This window comes from Mobula birostris (assembly GCF_030028105.1).
Source record: "Mobula birostris isolate sMobBir1 chromosome 11 unlocalized genomic scaffold, sMobBir1.hap1 SUPER_11_unloc_1, whole genome shotgun sequence".
Classification (NCBI taxonomy): Eukaryota; Metazoa; Chordata; class Chondrichthyes; order Myliobatiformes; family Myliobatidae; genus Mobula; species Mobula birostris.
The window spans coordinates 1-14,981 of NW_027274037.1; the positions used below are offsets into that span (position 1 = coordinate 1).

The 14,981-nt window shown below is 57.7% G+C and overlaps 4 non-coding genes and 1 pseudogene across 4 annotated transcripts; all 5 read right to left on the reverse strand.

The window, feature by feature from the left end:
* Positions 1 to 186, reverse strand: LOC140192082 (U2 spliceosomal RNA; the record flags this gene model as incomplete). Its single annotated transcript, XR_011884058.1, has 1 exon — positions 1 to 186. It is a non-coding gene; the product is annotated as a U2 spliceosomal RNA (small nuclear RNA).
* Positions 187 to 3,266: 3,080 nt separating this feature from the next.
* LOC140191993 (U2 spliceosomal RNA) lies at positions 3,267 to 3,457 on the reverse strand. The gene has a single exon (XR_011883972.1). It is a non-coding gene; the product is annotated as a U2 spliceosomal RNA (small nuclear RNA).
* A 3,088-nt stretch (positions 3,458 to 6,545) lies between these two features.
* On the reverse strand, positions 6,546 to 6,736 carry LOC140192108 (U2 spliceosomal RNA). Its single transcript, XR_011884065.1, has one exon. It is a non-coding gene; the product is annotated as a U2 spliceosomal RNA (small nuclear RNA).
* A 3,088-nt stretch (positions 6,737 to 9,824) lies between these two features.
* Positions 9,825 to 10,015, reverse strand: LOC140192121 (U2 spliceosomal RNA). The gene has a single exon (XR_011884076.1). It is a non-coding gene; the product is annotated as a U2 spliceosomal RNA (small nuclear RNA).
* A 3,088-nt stretch (positions 10,016 to 13,103) lies between these two features.
* Positions 13,104 to 13,308, reverse strand: LOC140192088 (U2 spliceosomal RNA; annotated as a pseudogene).
* Positions 13,309 to 14,981: the final 1,673 nt, after the last annotated feature.

A 14,981-nucleotide genomic window follows, 5' to 3' on the forward strand; every position in this document is an offset into this window, starting at 1 on the left:
GTGCACCGTTCCCAGAGGCACTGCAATACCGGGTCGATGCGTGGAGTGGACGGAGCAAGCCCCTATTCCATCTCCCTGTTCCAAAAATCAATTTAATATATGGTCCCCAGATAAGGGACGTATCAGATATTAAACTGATAAGAACAGATACTACACTTGATCTTAGCCAAAAGGCCGAGAAGCGATGCAGGCGGCCTCTTGAGTCGGCTACATCCTGCCTAGCCTCTGGTGTTTAGATTGAAGCAGGAGGCCTGGCAAAGACCTTGCTGCCCTGGCCCGCTGGCAGCTCTCCCCTAGGTTGTCTGGGATCGGTGGGTGTGCTGGACAGCTGTTGCCTACCTGGTCCGTCCTGAGTGCAACTTGTCAGAGGCTATGTAAAGCTGCCAGTGATCCACCAATCATCTGGGAGTGGGGCCGTACCTACGGGCGCCTACGTCACTGGCACACTGCCTACGTCAAGGCTGCCGGCTTCCTCGGCTGGCTCCCAGGTCGGTCTCAGAGGCTGGCTCAACTTGCACTGCTCTCCTGGTCGTGGGAGGCTGGTCACGCTGTCCTGTCTGCACAAAAGTCTGCAGGGGGAGTGGGAGCAGGCCGCTCGGCCCTTCAAGGGCGTCCCTGCACTCGGCAAAGAGAGCGCGCCTCTCGGCTTTGCGTGCCCCAGCTGGCTGGCGCATCCAGCTGAACGGTCTCCTTCGGAGGCTCTGCCCTCTCCGGGAGGGAGCGAGCGGATGGGACTGCACCGGGCGACAAAGGCAGAGGCCACGTGCGCCGCTCAAGACCGGTTACGAGGTTTGTGGACGTGGCCAAAGTCCGCGGGCAGAAAAGCCTCCTGGCAAGCTTGGGAATAGGAAGATGTCAGCTACAGGTGTGCCTGAGGAGAAACAATGGGTGTGCTCTCCAAGCCGAAGGCTGAAGTGCAGCCATTCACACCTCTGTGCCTTTATTTTGATGTGTGTGGAATTACAATTGTTGAGTGGCTTGAGTTTGTTTCATCTCACAGAAGCTGTAGACTTTGCGTCTGCACAGGCTATCATTGGACACAGTGGTGTCTTCTCCCCTGCTCCCCCACCACCTTTTTTTACCAGGGTGGATGGGGGTGGGTGGGTGTGTGTGTGTGTCTGTCTGTCTCTCTGTGTCTGTCTCTGTCTCTCTCACCCACCGACACAAACACACATGGAATGCTGAGGGATCTGGCAGGGTCGGTCTGTCTCTCTCTCTCACTCACTCAATCTCACACACACACAGAGTCACAGACACACGTGCACACGGGGGTGTGTGGGGGTGGGTGTGTGTGTGTGTTTGTGTGTGTGTGTGTGTCTGTCTCTCTGTGTCTGTCTCTGTCTCTGTCTCTCTCACCCACCGACACAAACACACATGGAATGCTGAGGGATCTGGCAGGGTCTGTCTCTCTCTCTCACTCAATCTCACACACACACAGAGTCACAGACACACGTGCACACGGGGGTGTGTGGGGGTGGGTGTGTGTGTGTGTTTGTGTGTGTGTGTGTGTCTGTCTCTCTGTGTCTGTCTCTGTCTCTGTCTCTCTCACCCACCGACACAAACACACATGGAATGCTGAGGGATCTGGCAGGGTCTGTCTCTCTCTCTCTCACTCACTCACTCACTCACTCACTCACTCACTCACTCACTCTCTCTCACACACACACACACACACACAGAGTCACAGACACACGTGCACACGGAGTGCTGAGGGATCTGCCAAGCTGTACAGAGGGCAGTAAAGGGAGAAGGGCCGAGGCCCTTCATTATGCCTCTGTGCTGACGCCTGAGCAGACTGACTGGTTTTGCAGCGGGGTGGGTGCACGGATGTAGAAACAGGAGGGAGGGCACGGCAGGAGGGAAATGTGTCGCGGGCTGACGGCGGCCCTGTGCCCCACTGCTCTGCAGGTGCGTTTTTGGCCGGCATGGCTCAGTGGTGGAGTGGGTGGGCGCGTGTGCGCGCCGTGGAAGGAAAGGGGTACTGATTATGCCTTGGTTGTGAAACAGGAAACGGATCGGCGAAATGCCTGCCGGAGGGAGGCACAGTGCCGTGCGTGAAGCAGGGGCACGTGGACGGATGTGGCAATTGTGGAGACGTGCGCCAAAGCTGGACGCCGAGTAGGTAGGTGTAAGCATGAGACGTTTGAGTGATCTTGGGGTTTGGGACGTGATTCTGAGCGAGGCTAGAGATGCACTGCACTGCCGATGTATATTGGGGAGGTCTGAGTGGGTGGAGTGGGGGGTTGTGCCTCTGCCTTACCTTGAACGGTGGGCGGGGCTTTGGGCCTGGGGCAGGCAGACGCATCAGAGGAGGCCAGGAGGCCAGGCCAGGCCAGGCCAGGGCAGGGCAGGTAGGCAGAGTTTTGCTGATGCTATGGCTAGGTGGTGATGCTTGTAGCTGGTCTGTCTGTCTGGGCAGGAGAGCAGCAGTCTTGGCAGTCTGGTGCAGGCGGGGAGGATGCAGGGTGCAGGAGCACCGGGCCCTGTTGTGCCGGCGGCGGCGGCGCCCCGTTGCTCTGTAGCCGGGCTCCATCGGATGCCTCCCTCCCTTCCTTCCTTCCTCCCTCCCGTCCGCGTGCCCTGGCTGCTGGCACACTTGAACGAGCCTGCCTGTCCGACAGGCTGGCTGGCTGCTGGTGAAATTGCAGCAGAGCCAGTGACTCGATATCGTTCGTTCCTTCCTTCCTTCCTTCCTTCCTTCCTTCCTTCCTTCCTTCCTTCCTTCGCCCGCCCGTCCATCCGTCCGTCCGTCCGTCCGTCGCGTCCTCCGTTGGCTTCAAGGAGCAGCTGAGAAGCCTGAGCCTGAGAAGTGGAGCGAGTGTGGCGGGACAGAAAAGGTCTTTCGGCCTGCTCCACTTCACTCTGCTTCTGTGCTTGGTGCAGGCAGCAGCCGAGTGAGCAGGCATCAGAATGAGTGCGCCGGTTGAGCAGTTTGCTTCAGGAATGAATGCCAAGGGGCATCTCTCATGAAGTTGCTGCCTTGCCTGCAGCACCTGATCTGGTTGCAGCCCGGATGTGCACTTGATCTTAGCCAAACGGCCCAGATATGATGCCCGTGCTGTTGTTGAGTTGTCTGCACATTGCGTGAGTGAGTGAGTGAGTGAGCTGTATCGACAGACAGACACAGACACAGGAGAGGTGTAGAGCAAGCAGCTCTCCTCTCTCTCCATGTGCGTGCATGCTTGTCTGTGCTGCTGTGCCGCCGCCGCCGCCTGATGGAGCTTTCGTCGTTTTTCTTTTCTTTGCTACTTTGAAATTCCCCAGAAGGGGAGTGCACCGTTCCCAGAGGCACTGCAATACCGGGTCGATGCGTGGAGTGGACGGAGCAAGCCCCTATTCCATCTCCCTGTTCCAAAAATCAATTTAATATATGGTCCCCAGATAAGGGACGTATCAGATATTAAACTGATAAGAACAGATACTACACTTGATCTTAGCCAAAAGGCCGAGAAGCGATGCAGGCGGCCTCTTGAGTCGGCTACATCCTGCCTAGCCTCTGGTGTTTAGATTGAAGCAGGAGGCCTGGCAAAGACCTTGCTGCCCTGGCCCGCTGGCAGCTCTCCCCTAGGTTGTCTGGGATCGGTGGGTGTGCTGGACAGCTGTTGCCTACCTGGTCCGTCCTGAGTGCAACTTGTCAGAGGCTATGTAAAGCTGCCAGTGATCCACCAATCATCTGGGAGTGGGGCCGTACCTACGGGCGCCTACGTCACTGGCACACTGCCTACGTCAAGGCTGCCGGCTTCCTCGGCTGGCTCCCAGGTCGGTCTCAGAGGCTGGCTCAACTTGCACTGCTCTCCTGGTCGTGGGAGGCTGGTCACGCTGTCCTGTCTGCACAAAAGTCTGCAGGGGGAGTGGGAGCAGGCCGCTCGGCCCTTCAAGGGCGTCCCTGCACTCGGCAAAGAGAGCGCGCCTCTCGGCTTTGCGTGCCCCAGCTGGCTGGCGCATCCAGCTGAACGGTCTCCTTCGGAGGCTCTGCCCTCTCCGGGAGGGAGCGAGCGGATGGGACTGCACCGGGCGACAAAGGCAGAGGCCACGTGCGCCGCTCAAGACCGGTTACGAGGTTTGTGGACGTGGCCAAAGTCCGCGGGCAGAAAAGCCTCCTGGCAAGCTTGGGAATAGGAAGATGTCAGCTACAGGTGTGCCTGAGGAGAAACAATGGGTGTGCTCTCCAAGCCGAAGGCTGAAGTGCAGCCATTCACACCTCTGTGCCTTTATTTTGATGTGTGTGGAATTACAATTGTTGAGTGGCTTGAGTTTGTTTCATCTCACAGAAGCTGTAGACTTTGCGTCTGCACAGGCTATCATTGGACACAGTGGTGTCTTCTCCCCTGCTCCCCCACCACCTTTTTTTACCAGGGTGGATGGGGGTGGGTGGGTGTGTGTGTGTGTCTGTCTGTCTCTCTGTGTCTGTCTCTGTCTCTCTCACCCACCGACACAAACACACATGGAATGCTGAGGGATCTGGCAGGGTCGGTCTGTCTCTCTCTCTCACTCACTCAATCTCACACACACACAGAGTCACAGACACACGTGCACACGGGGGTGTGTGGGGGTGGGTGTGTGTGTGTGTTTGTGTGTGTGTGTGTGTCTGTCTCTCTGTGTCTGTCTCTGTCTCTGTCTCTCTCACCCACCGACACAAACACACATGGAATGCTGAGGGATCTGGCAGGGTCTGTCTCTCTCTCTCACTCAATCTCACACACACACAGAGTCACAGACACACGTGCACACGGGGGTGTGTGGGGGTGGGTGTGTGTGTGTGTTTGTGTGTGTGTGTGTGTCTGTCTCTCTGTGTCTGTCTCTGTCTCTGTCTCTCTCACCCACCGACACAAACACACATGGAATGCTGAGGGATCTGGCAGGGTCTGTCTCTCTCTCTCTCACTCACTCACTCACTCACTCACTCACTCACTCACTCACTCAATCTCTCTCTCTCACACACACACACACACACACAGAGTCACAGACACACGTGCACACGGAGTGCTGAGGGATCTGCCAAGCTGTACAGAGGGCAGTAAAGGGAGAAGGGCCGAGGCCCTTCATTATGCCTCTGTGCTGACGCCTGAGCAGACTGACTGGTTTTGCAGCGGGGTGGGTGCACGGATGTAGAAACAGGAGGGAGGGCACGGCAGGAGGGAAATGTGTCGCGGGCTGACGGCGGCCCTGTGCCCCACTGCTCTGCAGGTGCGTTTTTGGCCGGCATGGCTCAGTGGTGGAGTGGGTGGGCGCGTGTGCGCGCCGTGGAAGGAAAGGGGTACTGATTATGCCTTGGTTGTGAAACAGGAAACGGATCGGCGAAATGCCTGCCGGAGGGAGGCACAGTGCCGTGCGTGAAGCAGGGGCACGTGGACGGATGTGGCAATTGTGGAGACGTGCGCCAAAGCTGGACGCCGAGTAGGTAGGTGTAAGCATGAGACGTTTGAGTGATCTTGGGGTTTGGGACGTGATTCTGAGCGAGGCTAGAGATGCACTGCACTGCCGATGTATATTGGGGAGGTCTGAGTGGGTGGAGTGGGGGGTTGTGCCTCTGCCTTACCTTGAACGGTGGGCGGGGCTTTGGGCCTGGGGCAGGCAGACGCATCAGAGGAGGCCAGGAGGCCAGGCCAGGCCAGGCCAGGGCAGGGCAGGTAGGCAGAGTTTTGCTGATGCTATGGCTAGGTGGTGATGCTTGTAGCTGGTCTGTCTGTCTGGGCAGGAGAGCAGCAGTCTTGGCAGTCTGGTGCAGGCGGGGAGGATGCAGGGTGCAGGAGCACCGGGCCCTGTTGTGCCGGCGGCGGCGGCGCCCCGTTGCTCTGTAGCCGGGCTCCATCGGATGCCTCCCTCCCTTCCTTCCTTCCTCCCTCCCGTCCGCGTGCCCTGGCTGCTGGCACGCTTGAACGAGCCTGCCTGTCCGACAGGCTGGCTGGCTGCTGGTGAAATTGCAGCAGAGCCAGTGACTCGATATCGTTCGTTCCTTCCTTCCTTCCTTCCTTCCTTCCTTCCTTCCTTCCTTCCTTCCTTCGCCCGCCCGTCCATCCGTCCGTCCGTCCGTCCGTCGCGTCCTCCGTTGGCTTCAAGGAGCAGCTGAGAAGCCTGAGCCTGAGAAGTGGAGCGAGTGTGGCGGGACAGAAAAGGTCTTTCGGCCTGCTCCACTTCACTCTGCTTCTGTGCTTGGTGCAGGCAGCAGCCGAGTGAGCAGGCATCAGAATGAGTGCGCCGGTTGAGCAGTTTGCTTCAGGAATGAATGCCAAGGGGCATCTCTCATGAAGTTGCTGCCTTGCCTGCAGCACCTGATCTGGTTGCAGCCCGGATGTGCACTTGATCTTAGCCAAACGGCCCAGATATGATGCCCGTGCTGTTGTTGAGTTGTCTGCACATTGCGTGAGTGAGTGAGTGAGTGAGCTGTATCGACAGACAGACACAGACACAGGAGAGGTGTAGAGCAAGCAGCTCTCCTCTCTCTCCATGTGCGTGCATGCTTGTCTGTGCTGCTGTGCCGCCGCCGCCGCCTGATGGAGCTTTCGTCGTTTTTCTTTTCTTTGCTACTTTGAAATTCCCCAGAAGGGGAGTGCACCGTTCCCAGAGGCACTGCAATACCGGGTCGATGCGTGGAGTGGACGGAGCAAGCCCCTATTCCATCTCCCTGTTCCAAAAATCAATTTAATATATGGTCCCCAGATAAGGGACGTATCAGATATTAAACTGATAAGAACAGATACTACACTTGATCTTAGCCAAAAGGCCGAGAAGCGATGCAGGCGGCCTCTTGAGTCGGCTACATCCTGCCTAGCCTCTGGTGTTTAGATTGAAGCAGGAGGCCTGGCAAAGACCTTGCTGCCCTGGCCCGCTGGCAGCTCTCCCCTAGGTTGTCTGGGATCGGTGGGTGTGCTGGACAGCTGTTGCCTACCTGGTCCGTCCTGAGTGCAACTTGTCAGAGGCTATGTAAAGCTGCCAGTGATCCACCAATCATCTGGGAGTGGGGCCGTACCTACGGGCGCCTACGTCACTGGCACACTGCCTACGTCAAGGCTGCCGGCTTCCTCGGCTGGCTCCCAGGTCGGTCTCAGAGGCTGGCTCAACTTGCACTGCTCTCCTGGTCGTGGGAGGCTGGTCACGCTGTCCTGTCTGCACAAAAGTCTGCAGGGGGAGTGGGAGCAGGCCGCTCGGCCCTTCAAGGGCGTCCCTGCACTCGGCAAAGAGAGCGCGCCTCTCGGCTTTGCGTGCCCCAGCTGGCTGGCGCATCCAGCTGAACGGTCTCCTTCGGAGGCTCTGCCCTCTCCGGGAGGGAGCGAGCGGATGGGACTGCACCGGGCGACAAAGGCAGAGGCCACGTGCGCCGCTCAAGACCGGTTACGAGGTTTGTGGACGTGGCCAAAGTCCGCGGGCAGAAAAGCCTCCTGGCAAGCTTGGGAATAGGAAGATGTCAGCTACAGGTGTGCCTGAGGAGAAACAATGGGTGTGCTCTCCAAGCCGAAGGCTGAAGTGCAGCCATTCACACCTCTGTGCCTTTATTTTGATGTGTGTGGAATTACAATTGTTGAGTGGCTTGAGTTTGTTTCATCTCACAGAAGCTGTAGACTTTGCGTCTGCACAGGCTATCATTGGACACAGTGGTGTCTTCTCCCCTGCTCCCCCACCACCTTTTTTTACCAGGGTGGATGGGGGTGGGTGGGTGTGTGTGTGTGTCTGTCTGTCTCTCTGTGTCTGTCTCTGTCTCTCTCACCCACCGACACAAACACACATGGAATGCTGAGGGATCTGGCAGGGTCGGTCTGTCTCTCTCTCTCACTCACTCAATCTCACACACACACAGAGTCACAGACACACGTGCACACGGGGGTGTGTGGGGGTGGGTGTGTGTGTGTGTTTGTGTGTGTGTGTGTGTCTGTCTCTCTGTGTCTGTCTCTGTCTCTGTCTCTCTCACCCACCGACACAAACACACATGGAATGCTGAGGGATCTGGCAGGGTCTGTCTCTCTCTCTCACTCAATCTCACACACACACAGAGTCACAGACACACGTGCACACGGGGGTGTGTGGGGGTGGGTGTGTGTGTGTGTTTGTGTGTGTGTGTGTGTCTGTCTCTCTGTGTCTGTCTCTGTCTCTGTCTCTCTCACCCACCGACACAAACACACATGGAATGCTGAGGGATCTGGCAGGGTCTGTCTCTCTCTCTCTCACTCACTCACTCACTCACTCACTCACTCACTCACTCACTCAATCTCTCTCTCTCACACACACACACACACACACAGAGTCACAGACACACGTGCACACGGAGTGCTGAGGGATCTGCCAAGCTGTACAGAGGGCAGTAAAGGGAGAAGGGCCGAGGCCCTTCATTATGCCTCTGTGCTGACGCCTGAGCAGACTGACTGGTTTTGCAGCGGGGTGGGTGCACGGATGTAGAAACAGGAGGGAGGGCACGGCAGGAGGGAAATGTGTCGCGGGCTGACGGCGGCCCTGTGCCCCACTGCTCTGCAGGTGCGTTTTTGGCCGGCATGGCTCAGTGGTGGAGTGGGTGGGCGCGTGTGCGCGCCGTGGAAGGAAAGGGGTACTGATTATGCCTTGGTTGTGAAACAGGAAACGGATCGGCGAAATGCCTGCCGGAGGGAGGCACAGTGCCGTGCGTGAAGCAGGGGCACGTGGACGGATGTGGCAATTGTGGAGACGTGCGCCAAAGCTGGACGCCGAGTAGGTAGGTGTAAGCATGAGACGTTTGAGTGATCTTGGGGTTTGGGACGTGATTCTGAGCGAGGCTAGAGATGCACTGCACTGCCGATGTATATTGGGGAGGTCTGAGTGGGTGGAGTGGGGGGTTGTGCCTCTGCCTTACCTTGAACGGTGGGCGGGGCTTTGGGCCTGGGGCAGGCAGACGCATCAGAGGAGGCCAGGAGGCCAGGCCAGGCCAGGCCAGGGCAGGGCAGGTAGGCAGAGTTTTGCTGATGCTATGGCTAGGTGGTGATGCTTGTAGCTGGTCTGTCTGTCTGGGCAGGAGAGCAGCAGTCTTGGCAGTCTGGTGCAGGCGGGGAGGATGCAGGGTGCAGGAGCACCGGGCCCTGTTGTGCCGGCGGCGGCGGCGCCCCGTTGCTCTGTAGCCGGGCTCCATCGGATGCCTCCCTCCCTTCCTTCCTTCCTCCCTCCCGTCCGCGTGCCCTGGCTGCTGGCACACTTGAACGAGCCTGCCTGTCCGACAGGCTGGCTGGCTGCTGGTGAAATTGCAGCAGAGCCAGTGACTCGATATCGTTCGTTCCTTCCTTCCTTCCTTCCTTCCTTCCTTCCTTCCTTCCTTCCTTCCTTCGCCCGCCCGTCCATCCGTCCGTCCGTCCGTCCGTCGCGTCCTCCGTTGGCTTCAAGGAGCAGCTGAGAAGCCTGAGCCTGAGAAGTGGAGCGAGTGTGGCGGGACAGAAAAGGTCTTTCGGCCTGCTCCACTTCACTCTGCTTCTGTGCTTGGTGCAGGCAGCAGCCGAGTGAGCAGGCATCAGAATGAGTGCGCCGGTTGAGCAGTTTGCTTCAGGAATGAATGCCAAGGGGCATCTCTCATGAAGTTGCTGCCTTGCCTGCAGCACCTGATCTGGTTGCAGCCCGGATGTGCACTTGATCTTAGCCAAACGGCCCAGATATGATGCCCGTGCTGTTGTTGAGTTGTCTGCACATTGCGTGAGTGAGTGAGTGAGTGAGCTGTATCGACAGACAGACACAGACACAGGAGAGGTGTAGAGCAAGCAGCTCTCCTCTCTCTCCATGTGCGTGCATGCTTGTCTGTGCTGCTGTGCCGCCGCCGCCGCCTGATGGAGCTTTCGTCGTTTTTCTTTTCTTTGCTACTTTGAAATTCCCCAGAAGGGGAGTGCACCGTTCCCAGAGGCACTGCAATACCGGGTCGATGCGTGGAGTGGACGGAGCAAGCCCCTATTCCATCTCCCTGTTCCAAAAATCAATTTAATATATGGTCCCCAGATAAGGGACGTATCAGATATTAAACTGATAAGAACAGATACTACACTTGATCTTAGCCAAAAGGCCGAGAAGCGATGCAGGCGGCCTCTTGAGTCGGCTACATCCTGCCTAGCCTCTGGTGTTTAGATTGAAGCAGGAGGCCTGGCAAAGACCTTGCTGCCCTGGCCCGCTGGCAGCTCTCCCCTAGGTTGTCTGGGATCGGTGGGTGTGCTGGACAGCTGTTGCCTACCTGGTCCGTCCTGAGTGCAACTTGTCAGAGGCTATGTAAAGCTGCCAGTGATCCACCAATCATCTGGGAGTGGGGCCGTACCTACGGGCGCCTACGTCACTGGCACACTGCCTACGTCAAGGCTGCCGGCTTCCTCGGCTGGCTCCCAGGTCGGTCTCAGAGGCTGGCTCAACTTGCACTGCTCTCCTGGTCGTGGGAGGCTGGTCACGCTGTCCTGTCTGCACAAAAGTCTGCAGGGGGAGTGGGAGCAGGCCGCTCGGCCCTTCAAGGGCGTCCCTGCACTCGGCAAAGAGAGCGCGCCTCTCGGCTTTGCGTGCCCCAGCTGGCTGGCGCATCCAGCTGAACGGTCTCCTTCGGAGGCTCTGCCCTCTCCGGGAGGGAGCGAGCGGATGGGACTGCACCGGGCGACAAAGGCAGAGGCCACGTGCGCCGCTCAAGACCGGTTACGAGGTTTGTGGACGTGGCCAAAGTCCGCGGGCAGAAAAGCCTCCTGGCAAGCTTGGGAATAGGAAGATGTCAGCTACAGGTGTGCCTGAGGAGAAACAATGGGTGTGCTCTCCAAGCCGAAGGCTGAAGTGCAGCCATTCACACCTCTGTGCCTTTATTTTGATGTGTGTGGAATTACAATTGTTGAGTGGCTTGAGTTTGTTTCATCTCACAGAAGCTGTAGACTTTGCGTCTGCACAGGCTATCATTGGACACAGTGGTGTCTTCTCCCCTGCTCCCCCACCACCTTTTTTTACCAGGGTGGATGGGGGTGGGTGGGTGTGTGTGTGTGTCTGTCTGTCTCTCTGTGTCTGTCTCTGTCTCTCTCACCCACCGACACAAACACACATGGAATGCTGAGGGATCTGGCAGGGTCGGTCTGTCTCTCTCTCTCACTCACTCAATCTCACACACACACAGAGTCACAGACACACGTGCACACGGGGGTGTGTGGGGGTGGGTGTGTGTGTGTGTTTGTGTGTGTGTGTGTGTCTGTCTCTCTGTGTCTGTCTCTGTCTCTGTCTCTCTCACCCACCGACACAAACACACATGGAATGCTGAGGGATCTGGCAGGGTCTGTCTCTCTCTCTCACTCAATCTCACACACACACAGAGTCACAGACACACGTGCACACGGGGGTGTGTGGGGGTGGGTGTGTGTGTGTGTTTGTGTGTGTGTGTGTGTCTGTCTCTCTGTGTCTGTCTCTGTCTCTGTCTCTCTCACCCACCGACACAAACACACATGGAATGCTGAGGGATCTGGCAGGGTCTGTCTCTCTCTCTCTCACTCACTCACTCACTCACTCACTCACTCACTCACTCACTCAATCTCTCTCTCTCACACACACACACACACACACAGAGTCACAGACACACGTGCACACGGAGTGCTGAGGGATCTGCCAAGCTGTACAGAGGGCAGTAAAGGGAGAAGGGCCGAGGCCCTTCATTATGCCTCTGTGCTGACGCCTGAGCAGACTGACTGGTTTTGCAGCGGGGTGGGTGCACGGATGTAGAAACAGGAGGGAGGGCACGGCAGGAGGGAAATGTGTCGCGGGCTGACGGCGGCCCTGTGCCCCACTGCTCTGCAGGTGCGTTTTTGGCCGGCATGGCTCAGTGGTGGAGTGGGTGGGCGCGTGTGCGCGCCGTGGAAGGAAAGGGGTACTGATTATGCCTTGGTTGTGAAACAGGAAACGGATCGGCGAAATGCCTGCCGGAGGGAGGCACAGTGCCGTGCGTGAAGCAGGGGCACGTGGACGGATGTGGCAATTGTGGAGACGTGCGCCAAAGCTGGACGCCGAGTAGGTAGGTGTAAGCATGAGACGTTTGAGTGATCTTGGGGTTTGGGACGTGATTCTGAGCGAGGCTAGAGATGCACTGCACTGCCGATGTATATTGGGGAGGTCTGAGTGGGTGGAGTGGGGGGTTGTGCCTCTGCCTTACCTTGAACGGTGGGCGGGGCTTTGGGCCTGGGGCAGGCAGACGCATCAGAGGAGGCCAGGAGGCCAGGCCAGGCCAGGCCAGGGCAGGGCAGGTAGGCAGAGTTTTGCTGATGCTATGGCTAGGTGGTGATGCTTGTAGCTGGTCTGTCTGTCTGGGCAGGAGAGCAGCAGTCTTGGCAGTCTGGTGCAGGCGGGGAGGATGCAGGGTGCAGGAGCACCGGGCCCTGTTGTGCCGGCGGCGGCGGCGCCCCGTTGCTCTGTAGCCGGGCTCCATCGGATGCCTCCCTCCCTTCCTTCCTTCCTCCCTCCCGTCCGCGTGCCCTGGCTGCTGGCACACTTGAACGAGCCTGCCTGTCCGACAGGCTGGCTGGCTGCTGGTGAAATTGCAGCAGAGCCAGTGACTCGATATCGTTCGTTCCTTCCTTCCTTCCTTCCTTCCTTCCTTCCTTCCTTCCTTCCTTCCTTCGCCCGCCCGTCCATCCGTCCGTCCGTCCGTCCGTCGCGTCCTCCGTTGGCTTCAAGGAGCAGCTGAGAAGCCTGAGCCTGAGAAGTGGAGCGAGTGTGGCGGGACAGAAAAGGTCTTTCGGCCTGCTCCACTTCACTCTGCTTCTGTGCTTGGTGCAGGCAGCAGCCGAGTGAGCAGGCATCAGAATGAGTGCGCCGGTTGAGCAGTTTGCTTCAGGAATGAATGCCAAGGGGCATCTCTCATGAAGTTGCTGCCTTGCCTGCAGCACCTGATCTGGTTGCAGCCCGGATGTGCACTTGATCTTAGCCAAACGGCCCAGATATGATGCCCGTGCTGTTGTTGAGTTGTCTGCACATTGCGTGAGTGAGTGAGTGAGTGAGCTGTATCGACAGACAGACACAGACACAGGAGAGGTGTAGAGCAAGCAGCTCTCCTCTCTCTCCATGTGCGTGCATGCTTGTCTGTGCTGCTGTGCCGCCGCCGCCGCCTGATGGAGCTTTCGTCGTTTTTCTTTTCTTTGCTACTTTGAAATTCCCCAGAAGGGGAGTGCACCGTTCCCAGAGGCACTGCAATACCGGGTCGATGCGTGGAGTGGACGGAGCAAGCCCCTATTCCATCTCCCTGTTCCAAAAATCAATTTAATATATGGTCCCCAGATAAGGGACGTATCAGATATTAAACTGATAAGAACAGATTTTTTTTTTTTTTTTTTTATTTCAAAATATACTTTATTCAAAAATAAATATATACAATAAACCATTCAATAACTTTTCATCCTTTACATACGTTTCCATTATACTCAGTAAAATACCCGTGTTTATAGCCACCCACGTGGCACTCCAGTAGTTCAGCTTAGCATCTCATTGTTGAGGGGTATACTCCTCGCCCACCGACCCCTCCCACTCCCACGGGTGGAGAAACCTATACTGTGGTCCTTCCCCACCGGGCCCTTGCGGTGGCTGCACCAAGTTTCAGTGCGTCCCTCAGCACGTACTCCTGCAGCCGAGAGTGTGCCAGTCGGCAGCATTCTCCCACGGACATCTCCATGTGCTGGTAGATGATCAAGTTTCGGGCTGACCAAAGAGCGTCTTTCACCGAGTTGATGATCTGCCAGCAGCACCGGATGTTGGTCTCCGTGTGCGTCCCCGGGAACAGCCCGTAGATCAGAGAGTCCTCTGTCACGCAGCTGCTGGGGATGAAACGTGACACTAGCCCGTCCATCCTCCTCCACACCCTCTTTGCGAACTGGCAGTGTGCAAAGAGGTGGGTCACAGACTCCTCCTCACTGCAGTCCTCCCGTGGGCAGTGGGGTGCGGAGACGACGTTCCGGGCGTACAGGAGGGCTCTGACTGGGAGGGCCCCTCTCACCGCCAGCCAGGCGAGGTCTTGGTGCCTGTTGGTGAGATCTGGCGATGAGGCATTTTGCCAGATGAACTGGACAGTCTGCTCAGGGAACCACCCCACTGTGTCCATCACGTCCTTCTCCTGCAGTGCCTGCAGGACACTTCGTGCCGACCACTGCCTGATGGCCTTGTGGTCAAAGGCGTTCTCCTGGAAGAACTTTGCTACGTGGGATAGGTATGCCGGCAACCCAATACTACACTTGATCTTAGCCAAAAGGCCGAGAAGCGATGCAGGCGGCCTCTTGAGTCGGCTACATCCTGCCTAGCCTCTGGTGTTTAGATTGAAGCAGGAGGCCTGGCAAAGACCTTGCTGCCCTGGCCCGCTGGCAGCTCTCCCCTAGGTTGTCTGGGATCGGTGGGTGTGCTGGACAGCTGTTGCCTACCTGGTCCGTCCTGAGTGCAACTTGTCAGAGGCTATGTAAAGCTGCCAGTGATCCACCAATCATCTGGGAGTGGGGCCGTACCTACGGGCGCCTACGTCACTGGCACACTGCCTACGTCAAGGCTGCCGGCTTCCTCGGCTGGCTCCCAGGTCGGTCTCAGAGGCTGGCTCAACTTGCACTGCTCTCCTGGTCGTGGGAGGCTGGTCACGCTGTCCTGTCTGCACAAAAGTCTGCAGGGGGAGTGGGAGCAGGCCGCTCGGCCCTTCAAGGGCGTCCCTGCACTCGGCAAAGAGAGCGCGCCTCTCGGCTTTGCGTGCCCCAGCTGGCTGGCGCATCCAGCTGAACGGTCTCCTTCGGAGGCTCTGCCCTCTCCGGGAGGGAGCGAGCGGATGGGACTGCACCGGGCGACAAAGGCAGAGGCCACGTGCGCCGCTCAAGACCGGTTACGAGGTTTGTGGACGTGGCCAAAGTCCGCGGGCAGAAAAGCCTCCTGGCAAGCTTGGGAATAGGAAGATGTCAGCTACAGGTGTGCCTGAGGAGAAACAATGGGTGTGCTCTCCAAGCCGAAGGCTGAAGTGCAGCCATTCACACCTCTGTGCCTTTATTTTGATGTGTGTGGAATTACAATTGTTG